The sequence below is a fragment of the Lynx canadensis genome, chromosome D2, assembly GCF_007474595.2.
Source record: "Lynx canadensis isolate LIC74 chromosome D2, mLynCan4.pri.v2, whole genome shotgun sequence".
In the NCBI taxonomy this organism is placed as follows: domain Eukaryota; kingdom Metazoa; phylum Chordata; class Mammalia; order Carnivora; family Felidae; genus Lynx; species Lynx canadensis.
Window position 1 is genome coordinate 64,479,248 of NC_044313.2, and position 10,185 is coordinate 64,489,432.

Here is a 10,185-nt window from a genome sequence, read left to right on the forward strand (position 1 = left end):
TTTCCTGTTGTAGATGATACTAAAAAGCCAAGAAGCAGGGATCTGGATCACTGATTCTTAGGATCGCAGAGTACCTGACACTCCAGTTTCTAAGAGCAAACAATGGGATATGAAGACTTTCACTGAGCAGTTTACTGATTTTGAAGCGAAGGCAAAGGGAACCAGACACATGTTTAGAATCTCACAGCAAGTTTTTAGCATTTGGCTCCAACTAAGAGCACTGAGTCATTGGCTGCCCCAGGGCTTCATCTACTTTTCCTCATTTTTTTCCTGCCCTTCTCTGTTCTCCATTTGCTTCCTTTGCTCTTGCTTCTTCCTCTTTGGTTCTCTTTCCCATTTCCTCTCCCTCCCACTTCGCTGGACATTTTTATTGACTGGGTTTAGTAGTTGCATCACACAGATTGCTTTTTCTGTAGTAAAGCCCTGATTTGGAAGGGAAAAGAAGAACTTTTCATCTCTGTGTGCAAATGTGATTCAAATATGGTGAACTAATTTATTCTGTAAAACTTAATTAAAACCAATAAAAAAAGGAGACAACTCTGGAGGGAGCAGTAACTCCCTTGGCAGGACTTGGGTGAGACTTCATTCAGTTGGGACTTTTTAAATCTTAGCATTTGATTTGGCCCCATGATTTTCAGAGGACTTGGTTTGGTTTTATGTGCTACTAAAGTGCTTTTACGTATTTAATGGTTTACTCCAATTGGGTAAAAGTTTTGTTAGGTTTTCTCTAAAGTTTCCCACAGGAAAGCCTTGGTTTTTTATTTGTGACTGGAATATTTTGTGGCTTTAGAAATTATCAGGAAATTTTTAAAAAAAAATTCTACTTTTGAAGTTTTCCAGATGCACACAAGTGTATTTTCACATATCTTACATTACATACCTCCTTGTGAAGTGATGTTGTCTGAAAGTATGAATAAACAATGTCAGAATGGAACTTGCAGGAATAGTGACTTCATGCTGAGATTCCCATTACATGTTAAGCTTCTTGATTGTAGAACTCCATCTCCAACACTTTTTAAACAACCTACACCAAACAAAGAAATAGAGTACACATGGATGGAGAGAAGGAGGGAAGAAGGGAAGGAAGGAAGGAAGGAAGGAAGGAAGGAAGGAAGGAAGGAATCCATCAATTCCAAAGTGTTGGGATACATTTACCTATATTCTCCCTGCTGGAATCAGAATTAAAGGGAGGGCAAGAGCTGCTCAGAGCACTAGCCCCATCTAAGAATAGAGGAAGACTTCTAAGTATGGAATCCCAATGAAATCTCATACCCGGCACCAAACTTTGCCAAGGTGGGTGCTCAGTAAACCTTGGATAAATTGAATTGTTACACCCTTTTGATCAAAGTTTGCCTCAAGGGCACTACAAAAGGAGTGCCAATGGTGATTATTTCCAGTATTTTGTTATGAAAATTTCCAACATATAGAAAAATTTTTATAATTTTTCATGGAACACCCCTGTACCTATAACCTAGATTCTACCATTAATTAACATTTCACTCTACTTATCACAACTCTATCTATCCATCCCTATATTCATCCAACACTCATATTATTTTTTTGTCTGGGTATAGTATACTTATAGATGGTACATGACAAGTAGGGCTCCCCAAGCCCCTCCCCTTCTTCAGGGGGTCTGTGATGGAAACTGTGTAGAGGTTGGGGGATTCTCAGTATATTGGGGGGGTGAGTTGGGGCAAAAATTCTCCAGCAACTGAGGCACTGTCTCTTCCTCTTTCGCTCCCTCGGGCTGGTGGTCCAGGGGACTCATACTCCTTGGAGACCATGTGGACCATAAGGTCCACATCCAGTTGCTGTAGCCAAATTCATTGTCATAATAGGAAATTTGCTTGACAAAGTGGTCATTGAGAGCAAAGCCTGCTCCAGCGTCAAAAGTGTAAGAGTGGGTATCAATGTTAAAGTCACAGGAGACAAAGTGGTCCTCAGTGTTACCCAGGGTGCACTTGAGGGGGCCCTCTAATGCCTGTTTCACCACCTTCTTGATGTCATTGTACTTGTCAGTTTTCTTTAGGCTGCAGATCATACCTACAATTGACACATTGGGAATCGGGACACAGAAGGCCATGCCAGTGGGCTTCCTATTTAGCTCAGGGATGACCTTGCCTACAGCCTTGGCAGCACCAGAAGAAGTAGGGAGAGTGTTCTGGGTAGCTCCTTGGCCATGGTGACACAGCTTCCCAGAGAGGTCGTCCATGGTCTCCTAGGTGGCAGTGATGGCATAGACCATGGTCATGGGTCCCTCCACGATGCCAAAGTTGTCATGGATGACCTTGGCCAGAGGGGCCAAGCAGTTGGTGTTGCAAGAGGTATTGCCAACAATCTTGAGAGAGTTGTAATACTTCTCATAGTTCATGCCCATCGCAAACATGGGGGTACCAGAAGAATGAGTGGAGATGATAACCCTTCAAGTGAGCCCCAGCCTCCTCCATGGTGGTGAAGACCCGAGTGGACTCCACAACATACTCAGCACCAGCATCACCCATTTGATGTTGGTGGGATCTTTCTTCTGGAAGATGGAGATGGGCTTTCCATTGATGACTAGTTTCCCATTCTCAACCTTGACTGTACCATTTAATTTGCTGTGGGTAGGATCACACTGGAAACATGTAGACCATGTAGGTGAGGTCAATGAAGGGTCATTGATGGCAACAATATCCACTTTTCCAGAGTTAAAAGCATCCCTGGTAATTAGGTGCCCAATACAGCCAAATCTGTTTACTCTAACTTTCACCATCGTGTCTTGGGGACACAGCTGGCACTACACCAGAAGATGTGATTGTTGAACAGGGAGAAGCAGAGAGGTAACTCATATTATTTTTATGCATTTCAAATTAAATTGCAGGCATTGGTATCCTTCTCCATAATACTTTAGTATACATATCATTAGAATTCAATATTTGTTTCCAGTCTTTTCCTTTGAAATAAAATGATCATTCACTAAAGTTTGACAATTGCAAACACTTGTGTAACACAAATCCTAATCAGGATTGCCATCACTCCCAGAAAATTTAGCAGTAGAGATTTGAGAGCCTTTGAAAAAATATCTTTACCTCTTTATTCAGAAAGAGAGTAAGAGTAACTTAAAGAGTTTAAAATTGATAGGAACTGTCCACCATCACAAACTGCCTCAGATCTCACACTATTAAAGAGTTGCTTTCTTCTATTTGTTTTAGCAAATCCAAACTCCAAATGCATAGTTGATGGCAAGGGAGAGATTTATGTGTATGTACAACATTAGCTGAAGGTCCAGTGAGTTGGCAAACAGGCAGGAGAGAATAAAGCAAAATTAGAATCATATTTTCTTGTGTGGATTAAAAAAATAATGTATACAAATAATTTTTGTCAGAATAACAGGTATGCTTTGGGTCTTAATACATGTAAGTATGTTTCTTTGTACCGGATTTTCTGGGGATATCACCTTTATGCAGAAAACACAACAACCAAGGAGCCCTCTGAGAAGTTGTACGTGTTGCCAAGTTGAATCCAGTGCCAAGCTAAATCCCTACCACATGGTACATATAAGTTGAATCTCTTCCAAATGCAGGGCTCCTTCTTAAGTAGCTGTGTTGACTAATTACTTTCATCAGGATAATTGCACCTAAGAAAAGGGTACAATTATTTCTACCTAGTAGAATGTTGACATCGTTTAATGAAGAATTAATGCATGTGGTGACAAACTATGTATTTAGAGAGGAAATAAAGCACTTACCAACAATCTGTTTCCAAGAAAGAATTTGTAAGCATGTCTGGTATGCTTTTAAGTACTCAGAATGAAACTAATAGGCATTTCTACAGCACACAAGACTCAGCCTCTACCTAAGTCCATGCATGCCAATGAATGACATCCGCAGGCACTAGTGGGTTCTATGTCATGGTTGAGAGTCAGTGTAGCATGAATAGTAGGCTCGGTAGTGCCCACTCACACCACCACATTTCAAAGGACCTTTCCAGTCACTGTTACACATAAACAGTAAACCCACAGCATCCTTCTTTGTGGGAGTAGCAAATTTTCTAAAACCGCAATGCAAGGGATTATAGTTAAAACCTCCGTTGTATTGACTGGGACTAGAATAGTCACTATGAATAAGAGCCCTAAAATTCATTCCTTCGTATACTTGCTGAACACATACTGATCAGTCAACTATTATATGGAAGGTGCTATGCCAATTACTACATAACAACCCAAATGGAATATAAATTCAAGAGGCTTATAACTCCAAAAGGAGTTATAGCTCCAAAAGGACCATTCAATCATTTATTCAACATATCTCTACTGAAACTGTGGTGAACTCTGTGGTCCACTGCCCAAATAGTCCTCAGTCCCAAATAGACTGAGGCACCCATTTCTCCAGCTGCCAAGAGTACAGACTGCTGATAATTCACAACTGAATTCCTCCCCAGGAATTTCTCTAGGTGAAAAGAATACACATCCTTCTTCCTGGAGGCATCTGCATCCAGTGACTGATGGTGCTGGAGTACAAAGTCTCTTGACTCAACTAGGACAACTGTGAAGAACATGACAGCTCCAGATCTCAGCTGAGGCCTCTCCTGCAACTACATCACAATTCAACTTCTTCCTTTGCGCGGTCCTGCGACTCTCACTCATCAAAGGTGTTGGTACTAAAAGCACTCCTCAATTAACCTTCTGCATGGAAACCTCATAGCCTTAGGCACCCGAGGAAGTCAACCTGGGACAGTTCCTGCCAAAAATGATTCTAGGAAGGCAACCACAAGATGGAATTTATGAGCTGGATCACCTAGTTCCAAAATGAGAATTCTATCACTAGTGTGCAGTTATGGTGCAACTTTTTAAAAATCCACTAATGGATAACTGAGGTAAAATGAAAGTCCAAGGGTAAAATACTACCAACATGAGATGGTATGAGACCTTAAGGGCCTCCTCAATAATACAAAAAAGATTCTCATCTCCTGCAAACAGAGGACAGAAAATCTGTAGATTGGACCCAGGCAGAGAAACAGAGAAGGTTGAATTCTCTACACCAGCAGGTCTTTTATAGTACAGGCAGGATTCTGATTAGGAAGGAGTGGGACATGGAGACTTGAAATGAAAACATGTTGGTTGATGCACTAGAAAATCTTGAATCTTTGTATATATTCAGACTCCCCTTAATCCTCTATCTATCAGAAGTGGTCCACTCCTCTCTTTAAAGGCTTGCACTCCCCACTCCACTTTTTGCTTGAAGATGGTACAGAGTTTTTGCCTTGCAGATAACACACATCCCTTTGTGATCTGCCCTAGGTCAGATCTCCTGGCCACCAGGTCATGGAGAAAGTTATAACAACCCATCTTGGGTAGTTCTGAGCCTGCTAAAATATGTTAAAAACTATATATCAAAGAAGCTGCACTACCTATCCAACATTTCCCAGCAAGAGCCAGGAGAGTTTCCATGAGATTACATCCTGAGTATGCTGTATCAAGGAGAACAGAATGTGAAGTTGGAAATGAATGAGTTCATCAATATGTGAGCACTCTACTGTGATCCAAGGTTTACATCCCATCAAGAATCCCAGGAAACAGTGCTAATATGCTGTTAGGATGGTTCTTGGAAGCTTGGACAAAGCAATAGCCTACACCTAATGAAGTAGAAATGGGACAGATGGTTAAGACAGTAATCAAAAGATTCAGAGAAGTGAGGCTATTAGATTATACATAAGGCCAGAAAACCCACCCATCCACAATGTTCTAAGAAAGGGCTTACAGGACAGTCCATTGACCAGAGTGTTAAGTAATGTGCCAGTAAGAGGGGCACTAACATCATTAAGAAGCTCAATGGCAGTTGTCTTTGGTCATCCAGGGCAATAAGAGATCCTGCTAAAGAACTAGGCTCCCTGATAACATGGACATGACAGGATCCCCAAATAAAAGAATCCAGACAACTTAACCACTGAAAAGAATCACTTCACTGAAAAAGAGAGGTAAGCACAATTATAGTAAATAGTAATGGGTAATGAAGTATGACTGTGAAGAACCACGGAGATGGTTAAGAGAACATGGTGCTCCAAATGTCATGATAAATGGGCAGCCTATGAAAGTATTCTCAAGTATACAATTAAATGAAATTAAAGATGAATGATCAAGAGACTGGGGGTGGATACCTCAATAAAAATTCCAATATTCAGATCTTGTCCAATATTGACCAATGAGCCATCCTCAGACCTGGAATACACTGACTGATGGAAACGTCATCCTAGGAAAAAGAATTCCATGACTCCATGAAAGTTACTTGCTAATGATTTTTCCCATAAGGGACCTCTGTCCATTTACCCAAATACTTGACACTTGAGAAAAAGAAATATCTGAATATTTGAATGAGAACTATAGGACCCAGAGTCCTAATTAACATATCAAAACATCAGCATAGGCCTCTATTATAGTAGGGCTATATGGGTACATACAATAAATGGAGCTCTGGTCCACACCCTGCTTACTGTGGGTCCACTGGGGTCCATGGACCTACTCCATCATCATTTCCCAGTCTTGAATGTATAATTGGAATAAATATACTTGGTAGTTGTTAGAACTCATACAAAGCTTCTTTAGTTTGTAGGTTAAGAGCTATTATAGTGGGAAAAGCCAAATGGAAAACTAAGAAACTGTCTTCTCATTCCCCTCCCCAAATAAGACTGTATTCTAGGACATCCTCTCCAAAGTAAATGACAAATTTATAGCATCTCATAACCCCTATCACTGTGAAGAAAGCACAATGTTTGGTAGGCCTAAAAGGGCTCTGGATGCAGCATATCCACATGTGTAAACACTGCTTCCACCCACTTACTGAGAGACATGGAAGACTTACAGGTTTGATGGATCCCAGAGAAGGAAAGATATCTGCAACAGGCCCGAAGTACAGTACCAAGTAGCCTTTCTACTTGGGGCATCAGACCTAGTAGACCTTTGGTATTAGAGGTATCTGTGTTGACAACAGATGTGTAGTTTATAGTGAGCTCTAATAGGAGAATGATAATACAGACTTCTAGGTCTATATTTGTAGCAAGTCTCATTCTAACTACTGCAGAGATTGCTAGACCTCTTAAAAAGATCTCCCACATATGCTACTTATTCCTAGCATCGGACCTTGGAACATCAATTGATCATGTGGCCAGAGCTTCCCATCAGGAGCTGGGTTTCTAGACCCACCAAATCATAGGTTCAAAGGACTCAGCACCAATCCATCATAAGAAGAAAGTGCTACTATTGGTATCTAGCATGAGAAAGTCCAGAGGCACAAGTAAGCTAGATAGGCAGGTGGTCAGACTCCATGCCATCCTCCACTATTTTACCAGTATTCCTCCTTATACATATGGCCCATGGTAGGGGTGGGGAGGGAATGGAGGATGGCATATGACCTGGTGACAAAGAAAGGAAAAGGCCTAGTGGGTTCTACTCAATAAGACATCACAAGCTTCCTTGAACTTCTCACCTCCTTTCTTAATTGGTAGTCTAGGAAACTGATTATCTTGGAACTGTGGTGCCAAACGCCACCTGGTGTTTAAATCAGGTTGCTATCTGATCAAATAATTAGTTGCACCAGTTCCTTTTATTCATTCATTCATTCATCAGTAGCTATTGTTGAACTCATATTTTGTATTTTCCTGGATATGAGGAGTACCAATAATAATGAAACAGACGAAAATATCTTCCTTCAAAAACTAGACAGCTACATGCAAAACAATAAATCTGGACCACTTTCTTATACTGTATACAAATATAAACTCAAAATGGATTTAAACACCTAGATATAAGACCTGAAACCATAAACTTCTAAAAGAACACACGAGTAGTAACTCTTGAACACTGGAATTAGCAGTATTTCTGTATCTGTTTCCCAGACAAAGGGAAGAAAAATGAAAATAAACAATGGAACTACATTAAACTGAGAAGCTTCTGCACAGTGAAGGAAACCATCAAGAAATGAAAAGGCAACCTCCTGGATGGGAGAAGATACTTTCAAGTGATATATCCAAAAAGGTTTAATATCTAAAATATATAAAGAATTTATACAACTTAACATAAAAAAAACACAAATATTCCAATTAAAAATGGGCAGAGGTCCTGAATAGACATTTTCCCAAAGAAGACATACAGATGGCCAATAGACACATGAAAGATGCTCAACATCACTCATTATCAGGGAATACAAATCAAAATCACAACAAGGTACCACCTCACACCAGAGAGAATTGTTAAAATGAAAAACAGGAAGTATCAAGTGTTGGTGAAGATGTTGAGAAAAGGGAACCCCTCATGCATTGTTTGTGGGAATGCAAGTTGGTGTAGCCACTATGGAAAACAGTATGGAGGTTCTAAAAAATTGTAATAAAAATAGAAATACCATATGATCCAGCAATTCCACTACTAGGCATTTACTGTAAGAAAATGAAAATACTAATTTGAAAAGATATATATGCATCCCTATGTTTAGTGAAGCATTATGTACAATAGCCAAGAGACAGAATCAACCAAAGTGTCCCAATAGATGAATGGAAAAGAATATGTGGCAATATAAATACACACACACACACACACACACACACACACACACACGTGTGTGTGTGTGTCTGTGTGAATATATATTCACACACACAATGGAATATTATTCAGCCATAAAAAAGAATGGAATATTGCCATTCACAACAACATTGATGGACCTAGCGGGTATTATGCTAAGTGAAATATGGAGAAAGACAATTACCATATGATGTTGCTTACATGTGAAATCTAAAAAAAAAAAAAAAAAAAAAAAGGGAACAAATAAACAAAAAAAATAGAAACAGATTTATAAATACAGAGAATAAACTTGTGGTGCCAGGGGGAAGGGGGGTGAAGAAAAGGGTGAAATAAGTAAAGGGGGTTAAGAGGTACAAACTTCCAGTTATAAAATAAGTAAGTCACAAGGATGAAAAATTACAATGTGGGAAATATAGTCAAATAAATATCTTATTTCAAGAAACCTACATTTCAGTGTAGGGCACACAAACAAAAACAAGTAGAAGATACAGTATGTAAGGTCCTAATTTCTATGGAAAATAGAGAAGGAAGAGGGATTGGAGGTGTGTGGCTGGTACACAGAGGTCCATCCAGTTTTGAATAAGATGGTTTGGAAAGGTCTCCATGAGAAGTTAACTTTTGAGCAAAGAACTGAAGCACATGTCTGTGGTGTTAGCATTCTAAGCAGAAAAAAAAATGCAAAGGACCAGAGGCAGTGGGCATCCCTGCAATGTTCAAACAATAGCATAAAAGCAAGTAGGGCTGCAATATAGTGAGGAAGGAGTTGTTGGAGGTGAACTCAGAGTGTAATAAACTCAGAGATTTTGGAGGTTTAGAGGCCATGGTAAGGACTTGCAATTCTGCTCTTAGTGAAATGGGGAGCCATTGGAGGATTTTGAGCAGAGGATGGATGTAATTTTATATATGAAATAATTTATTTGGTCTCTGTATTGAAGATAGACTGTTGGTGGTATAAGAATGGGAGCCCCAAATTGCCATAACCCAGGAAGATGATGATGCTGCTTATACTAAGATGATAATGATGAAAGTGATAAGAAGTTTGTATGAATTTGGATTTTTTAAGGTAAAAAATTTCAAAAGGATGAAATGTAGAGTGAGAGAAACAAGCAAGTGAAGGATGGCTCTAAAGGTTTTTTGGCCTGGGGCACCTGGGTGGCTCAGTCGGCTCAGTCGGTTAAGCGGCCGACTTCAGCTCAGGTCATGATCTCTCGGTCCCTGAGTTCGAGCCCCACGTCGGGCTCTGTGCTGACAGCTCAGAGCCTGGAGCCTGTTTCATATTCTGTGTCTCCCTCTCTCTGACCCCCCCCCCCCATTCATGTTCTGTCTCTCCCTGTCTCAAAATAAATGAAACATTAAAAAAAATTTAAATGTTTTGGCCCGGACAAAAGTGGATGGCCTTCCATTGAGATAAAGAAAAACTGAGGGAGAAGCAGCTTTGAGAAGAGAAATGAGGAATTTGCTTTTCTGCATGTTAAAATTGAGATCTCTCCTAGACACCCAGTGGAAACATTAAGAATCCACCAATCTGTAGCATGTATTTGAGATATGTACCTGGCTGAGGTATGTATTTGAGGATCATTAGCACACAGATGGTATTTAAATCCATGAGTCAGATGAGATCCCTAAGGGAGTAC

At 40.0% G+C, this 10,185-nt stretch overlaps 1 pseudogene; it reads right to left on the bottom strand.

Moving 5' to 3' along the window:
- Positions 1-1,670: 1,670 nt before the first annotated feature.
- LOC115526931 lies at positions 1,671-2,755 on the bottom strand (annotated as a pseudogene).
- Positions 2,756-10,185: the final 7,430 nt, after the last annotated feature.